A 15420-nucleotide genomic window follows, 5' to 3' on the forward strand; every position below is an offset into this window, starting at 1 on the left:
CCCAAAATATCCTAAGGAAGAGAGAGGGAGGGAGAGAGAGAGAGAGAGAGAAACTGCAATGCATAAATGATTCCAGTGTTTCTACAAGATCGGCTTATTTGATTGAATGCATTCTCTGGTTTGCTGCAAGTCAAAGAAGATACTGTTACTGCCACCCAATGGATACTTTAGTACTAGCCAATCCACACACAACCACCGTTTTGCACGCATTAGTTTAGAGAGCTGATTTTTTTCGGGGGGAGGGAAGGTGGGAACCGTCAGAAAGGATCCTGGAAAAAGAGTCCTAAATAGCAGGGATCTATCTTTGTAGACAGTGACTCTATTTCCAGTATGTAGAACACACGTTACATTGGTACCACTTGATTTTCGCTGCTCTTTCTAGAGGGCAGGGGGGGAAAGGAGAGGGGCTAACTTGCGATGGATTCTGTGCATATGCGTTAAACGGCGAGCTCAATATATTGTTTCCTCCAGTTTCCGAAGTGAAGTGCCGTTTTACAAGAGATGATGCATTATCTATTCTTGGATTTTTTTTTTTATAAGGCAAACTGTGGGCCTCGCTGTTGCCATGGGATCTTCTTTGTGCGAACTCTCTGAACTGTGTGGGAACAGTTTTATCTTTTCCCTCCCTTCAGCTCCCTCCCCCACCCCCCGTAACTATTCTGAAGATATGTAACAAAATGTAACTGCATTATTGCCAATTAAGACTAACAGCAGCTGCAAGGTGCATCTGATTAGGAATGTTAATTACTTCACGAAATAAATACTCGTTTGCAGATGTCTATAGTGTTAAACAATGATCTGTAAAATGTAACGGTGTAAAATTCTGACACCCCCGACAAGGCTCAGACACACATTGATGGTTAGGAGGCATTTTGAACTTGGACGACCGGGGGGAGGGGGCGGAAGAGATATTTACAAGAAATTAAACCTGAGAACCAATATGATGCATATTAGGATTCATGTCTAGATAAGGAATACTCATTAAAGTATGGTAATGTATATATCACCCACTCTCTGAGTGGAGCTGTGCAGTAGAAAAAAAAGCAGACACACTCATTACATTAGAGGATTAAGTTAAAAAAAAAAGCAGGTGAGGGAATGGTGGAATTTATGCACTATGACAAAGGTGGGCAGGGTATATGCATTGTGGGAACTGTAGGCAGTATATATGGGAGTTGTGATAAAGCTAACTGCATAAGCTTCTTCCCCTTTTGTAGCAGAATGTCACAATTCCTGATAAATAAAGAAAAAAGTAACATTTAACCACAAGTCAATTGTAGTATCTGGAAGTTAATATTACTGGTTAAGCAGATGGTTAGATACTACTGTAAGGGGCCTCTGTAAGTAGGTGGATAGAATAGACATGAACGAAGTTGGAGAATTACTGTGCTGACATTTAGCACTTAGACATAGGACATTTTAAATCTGCCAAATGAGCCAGGCAGTGTACAACTGAGATGTTGAGTGTCCCAAAATGCCTTGTAGTAGCCAGAATAGAGGAACTATTAAAGAGGGAAGAACAAAGGTGTTGTGGTTAAGTCCCTGGACAAGTACTCAACATGTGGGTTCAGTTCATGGCTCTGTTATAGATATTCTCTGTGACTTTGGGCAAATCGCCGCATGATTTCGCCCAGAGGTCGGCAACCTTTCAGAAGTGGTGTACCAAGTCTTCATTTATTCACTCTAATTTAAGGTTTTGCGTGCCAGTAATACATTTTTAAAGGGTCTCTTTCTATAAGTCTATAATATGTAATGAAACTATTGTTGTATGTAAAGTAAATAAGGTTTTTAAAATGTTTAAGAAGCTTCATTTAAAATTAAATTAAAATGCAGAGGCTCCAGACTAGTGGCCAGGCACGGGCAGTGTGAGTGCCACTGAAAATCAGCTTGCGTGCTGCCTTTGGCACACATGCTATAAGTTGCCTAGCCCTGATTTAGCCCCTCTTCTGTAAAATGGGGATAAGACTTCCCTAACTCAGATGAAGGTTATAAGGATAATAGTTCATTAATGTTTGTGAAGTGCTCAATATTCTGGTGATGAGGGTCGTATAAGTGCCTAAACAGATAGCTGTTGATTGGAGGATGGGCAGGAGGAAGGAAAAAGGGAAAAATGTGGAAAGTGAAGGTGTAGATAAAGACTAGGCATCTGGTACATTTACTAACACCAGACTGGAAAAACTAAGACTGTACCTGAAAATAGAGTTGGCAAATATGCAAACATATAGAACAAATGTGGCCTCCATTTAAAGATATTAGGATAAATTCAGCTTTCAGTTGCAACCTTGAATACCATTATAGTTGTAAGGATTTAACTAAAGAACATTTTGTCCCCTGTCTGGACACTCTGTTGAGCTATTATTTGACTTTGTCCTGCCTCTGAGAGGTCTGGCATTTGTACACAGGGCAGGCAGGAAGGTGTGGCATGTGGATTAACACCGTCCTTGTAGCTCACAGGCAGCATATATAGTCATATATATAATTATGTATCCTGACCTATTGTTGACGATGAAACACTTGTATAACAGCGTCCATATATTATGCAGTATGTATTCCAAGTGATGGACTTCAGCACCTTCTTTGGCCTATCTTCTTTTGTTGATGACCTTCTCTGAAGAGACATTTCATCAAGAGAGGAGCAACAATTTGATGAACACGGAATTATTGAATACATTTATCTTACTCTATGATGTAAAATCAGGGGGGAGATATCAGCTGCATCTCATTCTGGCTCTTAGCAAATGACTTAAAGGAATAAAACATTAAAAGTGTGTATTATGGAAACAGAAATACGATTAGGAATAGTGCAGTCAATCAAAACACTTAAAAAAATGAAGTAATATTTAAAATGCAATAACAGCAAAAATAAGTGGCTCAGGGGGACTGCTAAAAATGATGCAGAACTTTTTACTTTTAAATTGTTTATTCCAATACAGCTTAGTTTTGTAGTGACCAAAGATTTCTACTCTCTAGTGGATGCTTGATGGCTGATATGGAGTTGCTTTAGTGGTGTCCATACCGTTCCTTGGTGCCCATATCTCAAACGACCATTTTCTGTCACTCTGCTGACAGTCTTTTCAGAGAGGTGAAGGATAGAATGGGCCATTTTAGGTCACTTTGGGGTGAAGTTCAGGGACAGTGGTGGCACAATACACTGCTTAATTGATATTCTAAAGTAAAAAAATAAAAAAAATAAAAGACAGCAGATACTGAAATGACCATAGTTTCTTCAGTTTCCATAAAGTGGATTATTCACACATCACAGACTAAAATCAGAACCAAATGAATCCCAAGATATTTCACTAAACCATTCTCTTTGTACACATACACCACACTCAGAGGTTGGGATTTTTAGGAATATAGATATTCATCAAAGTAGCACATTTCTTAAGTGCTGAACACCTCTGGGTGGTCAAGTTCAAATCCATACTTAAGGCACAATTGACAGTGTCTGATAATCACCTTCTGGCATTGGTTAGGCTGGTGGTGAGCATTTACAATTGCAGAGACCCTTGTTATAACTAATGTATTCAAGCACATCTCTATATAATAAACTTGTTCCCCCAGCTGCCTCTTATTTGTCTATTTACTTTTTGTAAGAGATAATATGATAGTTATGCGTGAATGATTATTAGCTACAGATTCCTTCTGGCCTTCTAAAATTAGAAAGAAAAAAAAAACCCTATGGTTCACATCACGTGAGACACTTTGTCTAAGGGTACGTCTTCACTACCCCCCGGATCGGCGGGTAGTAATTGATCTATTGGGGATCGATTTATCGCATCTCGTCTAGATGCGATAAATCGATCCTCAAACGTGCTCCCAGTCAACTCCAGAACTCCACCAGAGCGAGAGGCAGCAGCAGAGTTGATGGGGGAGCCATGGCCATCAATCCCGTGCTGTGAGGACCCGAGGTAAATTGATCTAAGATACTTCAACTTCAGCTACACTATTCACGTAGCTGAAGTTGTGAGATCCTCCCCTCCCACCCCAGTGTAGACCAGCCCCAAGGCAGTGTTTCCCAAACTTGGGATGCCTCTTGTGTAGGGAAAGCCCCTTTAGGGCCAGACCAGGCTGTTTACCTGCCACATCCGCAGGTCCGGCCGATCGCAGCTCCCACTGGCCACGGTTCGCTGCTCCAGGCCAATGGGGGCTGCGGGAAGCAGCGGCCAGTATATGTCTCGGCCCACGCTGCTTCCAGCAGCTCCCAATAGCCTGGAGCAGTGAAAAAGCCAGTGGGAGCTGCGAGCGGCTGAACCTGCAGACGCGGCAGGTAAATAAACCAGCCCAGCCCGCCAGAGGGCTTACCCTACACAAGAGGCGACCCCAGTTTGGGAAACACTGGTCTAAGGAATCTCAGATGACCCAAAGTCAGCAGTTCTTCCCCAGATTACAATTTAAAATGGCTAAATAAGAATATTGTTAGTCACAGAGGCAAGAATCTTTCATAATGTGCATATGGATTAAACCACCTTCTCTCTCCCAACCTAGCTAAAAAGAAGACCAAGAGCATGTCTGCACTATGACCTGAGGCACCGAGTCTCAGAGCTTGGGTGAGCTGACTCAGGCTCAAGGGGCTCAGGATGGAGGGCTATAAAATAGCAATGTAGCTCTTCAGGCTCAGACTGGAGCCCTGGCTCTGAGACACTCCCCCATCGCAGGGCTTCAGACCACCCACTCCAGCCCAAACCCAAACGTCTACACTGCAATTGTATAGCCCCGCAAGCCCAACTCAACTTACCTATCTTTTATTGCAGTTACATGTACCCTAAATTACCAAGCAAGGGTAACACCCTGCTTTCCTGTGCAAAGTGGCCCATTGTGCATTGTGAATGGATCAAAAGATGGATGGGAAAGCTGAAAATTAAGCCAGCTAGAAATGTGGTTGTAAGATTCAAAGTCAAATTGGGCAAACTACCTGTTGTTCCAAAAAAAAAAAAAAATCCATGCCTTGCGTTTTCACCCCAAAATGTAAACTATTCTACATTTTCCTTGTAAATCCAATATACCATGGATGATATGTATTTCATCCCAGATTAAAAACTGCACGATTCTTTGCCTTGTGAGTCAGATATCTATCCTTCTATATAGGGAGAATGGCTCTAGTTATATCGTAAATCCTAAATAATGTGATATATTTATGTACAGCCAAGAAATGGATGGAGTATGTCCTCCAAATTTAGAAGAAAGGATTTTGTTTTAATTTACACTGTAAACCTTGTTGCTTTCTAGAAGTAATAGTAATTGCCTGGCAGAAGGAAAAAGGAATGTTAAAAGAAACTGAAATATTGAGAGAAATTGCTAAAAAGGGGAGCACTACTGACAGCAGGTACTAGCAAAATACAACCCTTGAAATGAATCAAAAGCCTCTGATAAGAAAATGATTGAAGACATTTTGTAACCATACCTGCTTGGTGTGATGCACTGTCCCCCTCTAGTGGTGACTAGACTAGCTAGAGATTGATAAGCCTGCTACAGCCTGGGCTAGATGCATCTTTTAGCTCATGCAGTAGAAGCTCATGCATTATCTCCACAGGTCTCAGGTTTGATCCTGGCTGACGCATTACAATTTGATATACACCACTGCCATCTACTGGGTACAGTGAAAGCAGCAAAGCAACGGAGAGAGCTGAAAATCTAAGTACCCACTTGGCATATGTCCAATAGGAATCATAGGATGCCACCATCCAACCAGCCCTGAAACTAGGGTATGTAAAACTGAGATCACCATGTGCTCAGAGGAGAGTTAACTGAAACCAACAAAAAGCTGCAGAATCCCAAGTGCACTGACACCCAGACCAGCTGTGTGGAAAGGACAATCCCCCATCCCAGCATTAAGAGGTTAAGAAGTGGTGAGACTCCATTTCGAAGATTGTATTTCCCCTTCTATTCTTTAACATAAATAACTATATGTTATTTTGTTGAGTCTATCTGAGATAACTATAGGTTATTTTACTGGAGGTGTCTAGTGAAACCTCAAGTAACAATCTTTTAGATTTTAACGCCTTATAAATTCAAAGAAATTGGCCTAAGAGAGATTGAAAAGGATTATTTTTGCCTTTAATATTCTAAACATGTCCCTTTTAGACCAATCCACTCAAAATGTACTAACCACATTCTTCAGAGTGCCTTAAAGACAAGGACATCCTTGGAAGTGTGATCAATGTGTTAGGTACTAAAGAATTGATGATCATAAATAAACATAATAAGAAATCTTCTTAAGCTGCATTGTTCCTTGATATAACTGCTGAGCCTCAACTCTTGCCTGTGATAATTGCTTGCAAGACTGTATTGGCTGTGGAGTACATACCTACAACATTGGTTATGTCAACACTCCAGCGGTGAAATGTCAATTGTATATTAATATGGGTCTGGATGAATTAATAAACTGTTGCTTAGTTAAGAACAAGTGACCTGATTTGAGAAATACTATTCAAATTAAAGCTAACTCTTCCTTACCTTGGAAAAAAGGGGTTATCCTATTGGATTCTATTCTAAATTGGCTGGAACACTTATCAAATTAAAAAACCCAATTTGTTAGATTTCAGCTTTAAAATCTAACTGGTCCTTTAGCAAATTCATAGACTGATCTCTTTTAATGCTTACACCATTCAAAAATATCAATCTTAGATTGTCCACTCTGGAGCAGCGCATATTTGTGCTATTTGTTTGTATAGTGCTTGATAAAATCCTAGTTTGGGGTCCTACTTGCTTCTGCAGTAGAAGTAAAAGTAATGGTGTCATCATAGTTGCTATACACAGAGAGAGAGGATTGGTGAAGATTGAAAAATATTTTCCTTATATATATATTCATTAATACTTAGAAATTAGCTTGCTTGACTATGTTTGCAATCTCTTTTGCTTCCTCCTCCCCCCCCCCCAAATATTATATTGAATAAGTTTCCTGGAAGATAATACCTCATCTTAATTAATTAACCTCTTACAGTTGGTATGGCTACTTCCACCTTTTCATGTTCTCTGTATATATATTTCTTACTATATGTTCCATTCTATGCATCTGATGAAGTGGACTGTAGCCCATGAAAGCTTATGCTCAAATAAATTTGTTAGTCTCTAAGGTGCCACAAGTACTCTTGTTCTTTTTGCGGATACAGATTAACACGGCTGCTACTCTGAAACCTTTCAGTAAAACAGTCATTTTGACAAATCAATATTGGAGAATATTTATGGAAGGTGAATTTCAAATTCATGCTCACATGTAGCAAAGCCTGCTTCTAAAAGTTACACATCAAACTAGGAAACAGAACTCACCTTATAAGTAACATATCTAATCACAATTGTTTCAGTCTGAATACTAAACACTCACAATAAAGTGCTCCCAAAGAAGCTGAAGACCAAGAATTATTCACCCGAACTACGCAGCAAATAATTGCCATATTAAATAATTATGTGTCACTGGGTAATTAGAGGACAAAAAAAGCAGGTAAATTTTGTCAATTTTATTTCCCCAGCTCTTCTTACCTACTAAAATGAACTGCAGGTAAGCAGTTAATAGAATTAGCCAAAAGACTCATGAGAAAACAATGAACCCAAACCTGAAAAGAGCAGAGCACCCTCAGCAACTACTGAAACTATAGTCAGGCTCTTACAAAAGCAGGCACAAAGGACAATTAAAATACATATACACACACACACACATATGCAGGTGAACCTTTATAAAAACATTAAGCACTATAAAACAAAATACATTTTGTTGAGTGATTAAACCCCCAAAAAATGCACTTGTAAACATGCACTTGTAAACACCTCTGTACTAGGTGGCCACAAATGCTCTCTGTTTTACCATGCACTTTTTTTGGGGGGGAGGAGGGGAGGGAGGCCAAGGGGGGTTATAATTTGTTACTGCTGCAGAAGTCTCAACCATAATTTGGATGTACACCTCAGCAGTAAGAGATAGTGCTGCCTAGTGGATATAGCATTGGACTCAGGAAATCTGGGTTCTATTCCTAGATTTGCCTCTGGTCTGCTGGGTGATTTTGGACAAGTCTCTTCACTTCTTTGTGCCTTGATTTCCCCATCTGTAAAATAGGGATAATGCTACTTCTCTTCTCTGTAAGTCACAGATCTATAGATGAAAAATGATACATAAGAGCTCTGTACTATAACTACTACAGCACAATGTAACATTGCTGTCGGTGAAGAGTTCTTTGGCAAGAAGTGCTCCAGTGATTTACCATGTTTAAGGAAGATGAAATTATACAAAAGAGCAATAGCTTGGTCTTCCTGAAACTCACTGCTTTAACCTAATTTAGTAAGGGATAAATTAAATGCTGGATAATTAAATGCTCATTTGGTGCATGTTTTTAATGTCATTAAAATGAATGGTTGCTTTCTGGTTTTGTTTCTGCACTAGAAAAAAAAAAAATCTAAGAAAGCAAGCAATGTCTACCCATGGACAGAAAACACATTAATAGCAGGGCCAGCTCTAGGTTTTTTGCCGCCCCAAGCAAAAAAAATTTTGGCTGCCCCCCCGTCCCAGCCCAGGGCTCCTCGCTGCACCCCCCTGCCACCCCAGCCCTGGGCTCTCCCCCCCCCCACACCCTCCTTCCGCCGCAGCCCTGGGTCACTGGTAACTCGCTCCCAGGGCAGGTCATTCAGCAGGAATTTTAGGTGTGCACAGAACACAGACAGGATTGGTTCCCATATGGTTACAGAACTGCAGTAAAGCAGAACAATTTTCAGCTTGTGTGATTGGAGGATATCTGGATGCATATTATGAGACTGTCCTACATAAATGAGGAAAAGCTGAGGTGCCGTTATTATTCTTTTGTTCCACTCTTTCTTTCTAGGGGGAATTTGCCAATGCAATATCATGTCTTCCTTTTAAAAGGCAATGGCTGTTGAAAATAGCAATTCCAGTCCTCATAACCACTGGGAAGCATTTCTTGCTCAATTTTATCCTACTTTTTCTACAGCAAGTTACAGTGGATCAGTATATTTGATTCAGGAGAAATGAAGTAACAGCCGCCCAAACGGAGCTTGAGCACTCCTGAATTTTGAGGTGTTCAAATCTGGAAGGCAGGTGCTGGGTGGGGGGGGAGGGGGAGGGGCGGGGGCTGTGGCTCCACAGGGGAGCACGGCAGCATGTATGCAGCAGCAAGTCTGGCGCTGCGCGATGCTGGACACACTGGTCTGAGTGGCACAATAAGGGGGTTGTGGGGTTGGAGAAGGGGTAGAGGGTTCCGGGGGCCAGTCAAGGGACAGGGAGCAGGGGGGTTAGATGGGTCAAGGGTTCGGGGGGGCAGTCAGGGGACAGGCAGCAGTTGGATAGGCATGGGAGTCCCAGGGGGTTGTCAGGGGACAGGTAAGGGGTGGAGTCCTAGGAGGGAAGTTGGGGGGGTCCCAGGAAGGGGCAATCAGGAGACAAGGACCAGTGGGGCTTAGATAGGGGGTGAGGTCCCGGGGGGCAGGGGTCCCAGGAGGGAATGATCAGGGGACAGGGAGCAGGGGGGTTGGATGGGTTGGGGTTTCTGTGGGGAACAGTCGGAGGGAGTGAATGGTGGGGCTACCCTCCCCCCCTGTGAAGTGTCCTATTTTTTGAATGTTAAAATATGGTATCCCTACCCTTCCCAGTGCAGCTCTCAATTCACAGCAGGCTGCAGCATGAGGTCTCAGCTACCTCCCTCCCTCCCTGTCTTTCCTGGTGGTAGTGGCTAAGGGAATGCTGGGAAATGTAGTTCTTTCCCTGCTCCAGGGGCAGGGAGCTAGCCAAGGAACTACAGCTCCCAGACTGGATCCCTGCCGCCCCTGCAAGTGGGCTGCCCCAAGCACATGCTTGCTTTGCTAGTGCCTAGAGCTGCCCCTGATTAATAGATTCCAAGGCCATAAAGGATATTTGTGATCATCTAGTCTGCCCTCCTCTATAATACAACCATAAAATGTCCTCAAAATAATTCCTAGAGAAGATCTTTTAGGAAAAAAATAATCCACTTCTGATTTAAAAATTGCAAGTGATGGAGAATACACCACAACCAATGCTAAGTTGTTTCAAGTGATAATTTCTCTCACTGTTAAGTTGGAAAAAGGCCTATTTTAACATGCCACACTCAACTAATTCATAAACACTACAGCTCTCTGAAGGTAAGAAACAAGTAGTGGGCTCATACATTCTTTGTGAAGAGGTTGTCTGTTTTTATTATTGTGTTTCCCTCCCTACTCCTTCCACCCACCCCCAAGATTTAACAGTGCCTGGCATTGAGGTCTCCTATTACTAAAAATTCATTAATTTACAAAATATGCTGCAATATGAGCTGCATCCAATTCCCATGAAAGTCAATGGAAAAATTCTTGTTACTTTCAACAAGAGTTGTATTCGGTCCTAAATTACTGACATTGTATCAAGTGCCATCATAAACCAGTCGTTCTCAAACTAATTTATATAGTGTATCACTTCCAGCACTTCTGTTTTTCACTTTGTTTGGAACCTGTGATGGTCTAATTTCTAGAAATCTGGTTGGAAGTTTGACAAAATGTTTTCATTGGAAAATGTTTCCTGAAAACTAAAACTATTCATAGAAAAGAGCTAGTTTCAATGAATTTCCCTTTCAATTTTTTTGAAAGACACTTAGAAATTGTTGACAGCCCCTACTGACATTTTCAAAAAAGTTGTTTTTTTATTCACAATGACTGTGTGTTGAGAAATGTATAGTAAGAAAAGAGATAAAAGGTTTAAATTGAAACAATGTTTTGACTGACTCAGTGTGATTCATCCCCCCGCCCCTCCAAAAAGGTCTTCAGTTCATGAACACTAAAGATTGTGGCTAATTTTTTTTTTTAAACAGGTATTTAGACATTGCTGCACTCAGCTGCAAATTTAAAAAAGGACTTTCTATACAGTTCTTTTTAAAATGCTAGCGTAAGCCCCACTACCTCAAGTCAGTCAACCCATGCTGGGAGCCTGTGAAGCTGTATGATTGAATATAATCATTTACATCATTGATAATTGCCACTGTTATACAATTGCAACAAATCTTGTACAAAGTATGTCATGTAAGCTATCACTGGAGAAATTACAATCAAATATGATTATCCTGTTTATATGCATGTTTCATCTTTATATATGAAGTGACTATTGGCTATGCACTGGTATCTTATAAGTGTGTTGTATTCCTGGGTAACACCCAGATAGATTTTACATTAGAGCCAGACAGTTATGTGTTGATGGCCCATCAAGGACACTTAACTCTCACAATAGGACATAGACTAACAAGACTACCATGCTGAAACCTATCAGCAAAACAATGAGGAGTACTTGTGGCACCTTAGGGTATGTCTACACTACCCGCCGGATTGGTGGGTAGCGCTCAATCCATCGGGGATCGATTTATTGTGTGTAGTGTAGACACGATAAGTCAATCCCCGATCGCTCTCCCATCAACTGCTGAACTCCAGCTCGGCGAGAGGCAGAAGCAAAGTCGACGGGGGAGCAGCAGCTGTTGATCCTGCACTACGAGGACACAAAGTAAGTGATTCTAAGTCAATCTAAGATACGTCAACTTCAGCTATGCTATTCTTGATTGATCCCCCCAGTGTAGACCAGGCCTTAGAGACTAACATTTATTTGGGCATAACCCACTTCAACAGATGTATGGAGTGGAAAAAAAAAAAAAAAAAAAAACAGTAGAGAGGTATATATACACAGTACATGAAAAGATGGGATTTACCTTATCAAGTGTGTGGGGGATCCGTGCTAATGAGACAATTCACTTAAAGTGGAAGTGGGCTATTCTCAACAGTAGAACACAAAGGAAGGAAAAATCTCTTTTGTAGTGGTGATGAAGCTAATGTAAACAGGGGGCCCAATTCAAACAAATGACAAAAAGGTGTGAGAAACAGTAGGGGGAAATTAGTTTTTGTAGTGACTCATCCACTCCCAGTCTTTATTCAGGCCCTATTTGATGGTGTCCAGTTTGCAAATTAATTCCAGTTCTGCAGTTTCTCATTGAAGTCTGTTTTTGAAGTATTTTTTTAATTGAAGAATGGCCACTTTTAAGTCAGTTATTGAGTATCCAGGGAGATTGAAGTGCTCTCCTACTGGCTTTTGAATGTTACAATTCTTGATGTCTGATTTGTGTCTATTTATTCTTTTGCATAGAGATTGTGTGGTTTGGCCAATGTACATGGCATAGGGGAATTGCTGGAACAGGATAGCATATATCACATTGGTAAACGTGCAGGTGAACGAGCCCCTGATGGTGTATGGTCAGTGCTAATGAGACAGTTCAATTAAAGTGCAAGTGGGCTATTCGCAATAGTAGAATACTAAGGGAGGGGAAAAAAATCACTGTTGTAGTGGTAATGAGGGCAATGTAATCAGGGTGGCCCATTTCAAACAGTTGACAAGAAGGTGTGAATAAATGGACACAAATCAAACATCAAAAATTATAACATTCAAAAACCAGTTGGAGAACACTTCAATCTCCCTGGACACTCAATAACAGACTTCAAATGCAGTGCACTTCTCACTGATTTACAGATGTTATATAAAAGACAACTTAAGGCAAAGATGATGCTCTATTTTTTCCATGCACAATTCAAGGCACCTTCTTGAAGCCAACCATGTAGCTAGAGTATTCTCTCTACTCCTGCACCAGCAGGGGGAATACCATCCTGAGAGATAGCAGGGCTGCATATCTTTCTGGTTTGCCCATTATCTTTTTGAAGAGGACTGTTTTTTATCTCATGGGGGACGTACCACAGGATAACAACCTTCTGTGTAGGAAGAGCCTAAAAAGGTGCATATGCAATTACTAACCTTAACCCTGCTCTACCAACCCCACAGCCATATACTCACCCACCCAGCACTGGTACAAAAGACCTATATTGGTATATTGAAGCAAATAGGAGTGAGGCACTGTCACCTTTCCTCAGTGGGTCACAGCTAATGTTGCCAAATTCAGCACAAACTGCTGGGAAATAGACTTGTTCACCACACTGGTTAACAAGAAGTCAAAACTGCAGTCTCCTTAGGCATTCAGCCCTAGAGTCACCACCCAGATACTAGACTTTATGATGACTGGTTACTGAAAACCAATTTCATCAAATGTAGGGTCCTTCTAGTCCCAAGAGATCAGTCACTTAGCCACATCAATATAGCTCTCAGACCTTATGCAATAATCATGCTTATGCCAATCCTTTAGAAACTAAAAACTAAGCTTATTAATAAAAAAAGATGAGAGTTTGCAATTTTTTATATATGATTATTAATCATGGTTCAGTCCTTATCAGGTGTGTAGCAGTGATAGAATAGGCTGCTGGCTGTAAAGTCTCTCTGCTAGCTTCCAAAAATTGCAGGAATTTGTTTGACCAAAGGGTTAACAATGCTGAGGGAAATGATTAATAGGCAAAATTGCCTTGCAATCTCTATGCATTCTGGAACGTCTCTGACTCTGGCAATTTACCTCCAACAATTTAATTGTAGCTAAAATGTCAGTCTTAAAAGGTGCCACAGGACCCTCTGTTGCTTTTCACTGCTTTTTCGGTTTCTGTATTGGTCTCTACAATAAACATGACTGCCATGAAATGTGTTTGATTTTTTTACCCTTTGCGGTGCTGTCATTGTTTCAGGGGAACTGCACCCAACCCCTCCCCCCACATCCCCGATGTGCTCCACATCGGGAAATCCCAGTCAGGTCTCCAGCATCACCTGTCTCTTGGCAGGGACCCTCGTCCCACTCCCTTCTCCCTGGGGCTTTTTAAAGCTGGACAGCCTCCCCTTGCCATATATGGGGAAATCCACAGCAAGCCAGACTGCCTAAGGGCCAGCCAGCTGCCTGTGCTTTGCTTTCTCTCTGAGGGCTATGACCAGGGGATTGCCAGCAATTACAAGTTACCACACTGCTCTTTTTAAGCAAGAGCATTTATTCTTAAGGTAAAAGGCATTTAAGAGCAAACAAAAACAATAAGCAAATTTAAACACAAAACAAAACATACTAGGAGTCACTCATCAGTCTTATAGGCTCTAATAGGCCAAAGTCCTTCCAACCCTTCTGCAAGGGCAGAAGATCCTGTTGGTTTGCTGGATCAGAAAGAAGGCCCCACGTCAGCCCAAGCTCATGGCTTTTGATATAAAAAGCCCTTTCTTTGGAAAACCCAGCTTGAACTAGGATATGCAAACCACTTGGGGGGGGAGGGGAGCAGAAGAGGGAGGAGTAGTACCCATCTAGACGTGTTTAGTCTCTGACTCACCTTAATCACCCTCCAGGAACTAAGAACAGTGGGAGAATTGTGGTAAGCCCCCACCAAGGCATAGAACATAGTCATAAATAAACCATTCATAAATTGTATACAACCACCCCCAAAGATATTGGATGAGGTTACAATATCAGTCACGCAGACATTTGGAGAGAAGAGGGGCTGTCATCAACCAGGAGGAAGAGTGAGCATGAGCAACTTGGGAAGAAGGATATGGGGACAACACATTTGGCTGATGGTTGTGGGATTTAATACTTGAGGGAAATAAAATCTTTACAGCTTTAAGTCTTCAACATGAATTCCTCTGAGTGTCAGACAACGGGGGGAGCAACAGGAATATTAAAAGCCAAGCAGCTGGATATAGGTACATAGCTCTGCCCAGCATAGCAGCTGACAACCAGTACCTGAGAAAACGTTGTTTAAATTTCCCTGAACTGTTGGGTGGTAGTGTAGCACATAACACCTACTGATAGAGCTCCCCTCTGCAACAGGTTCAGACTGATTGCCCACAAGGAGTTTTGGTGCAATCTACAACTCCACTGGGTCATACAGATCTCGGCCACCTGAAGGGTCTCCTTCGGGCCATACCCCATGCGATACTGGGTGCTTGCTGTGGTATATTGGGTGCTTTGAGGAAAACTGTCCACCACATAATTCTCAGGTTATGCTAAGCCCAGGTACTCATAGTATGGACGAACATGTTCTTCTCCCTTGCCTTCAGCTACTTCTGCGGGAGCTCCTTTGCTGTGACTCTGCTCTGAGATCAGTTTCAGGAGTACCCCTATTCATTTGCTCCAACAGTGTCTTGTAGATATTTGCATTTTAGTGACTGTTCTCCAAGTGGCACTGGAAACACTGCTCTTTGAAGAGGGCAATTAAGTTCAGGAGCTCTGCAGGGCCCCAAAGAGAAGCATAGGTGGACAGGGAATCTAGAATGGGTATGCGGCTCTGGGTATGCAAACTCATCACTACTTGGTATCACAAAGGGACACTTGTTAGCATTTCAACAGGGAGGTGACATCTGCTCAAGACGACCCCAGAGCTGTGAAAAACACATGTACACAGAGATGCTGATCCAGGTGTGAAGCAATGAAGTGTGGAATAGCACTGGGAGGACTGCCAGAAGCAGAGTAGTTAGCAATGCATCCACCTGAACCTTCAAGTGAACAAGCTCACTGCAAAGTGAATCAAAGTGGATTAATTACTGCC

This window comes from Malaclemys terrapin, chromosome 1, assembly GCF_027887155.1.
Source record: "Malaclemys terrapin pileata isolate rMalTer1 chromosome 1, rMalTer1.hap1, whole genome shotgun sequence".
NCBI lineage: Eukaryota > Metazoa > Chordata > Testudines > Emydidae > Malaclemys > Malaclemys terrapin.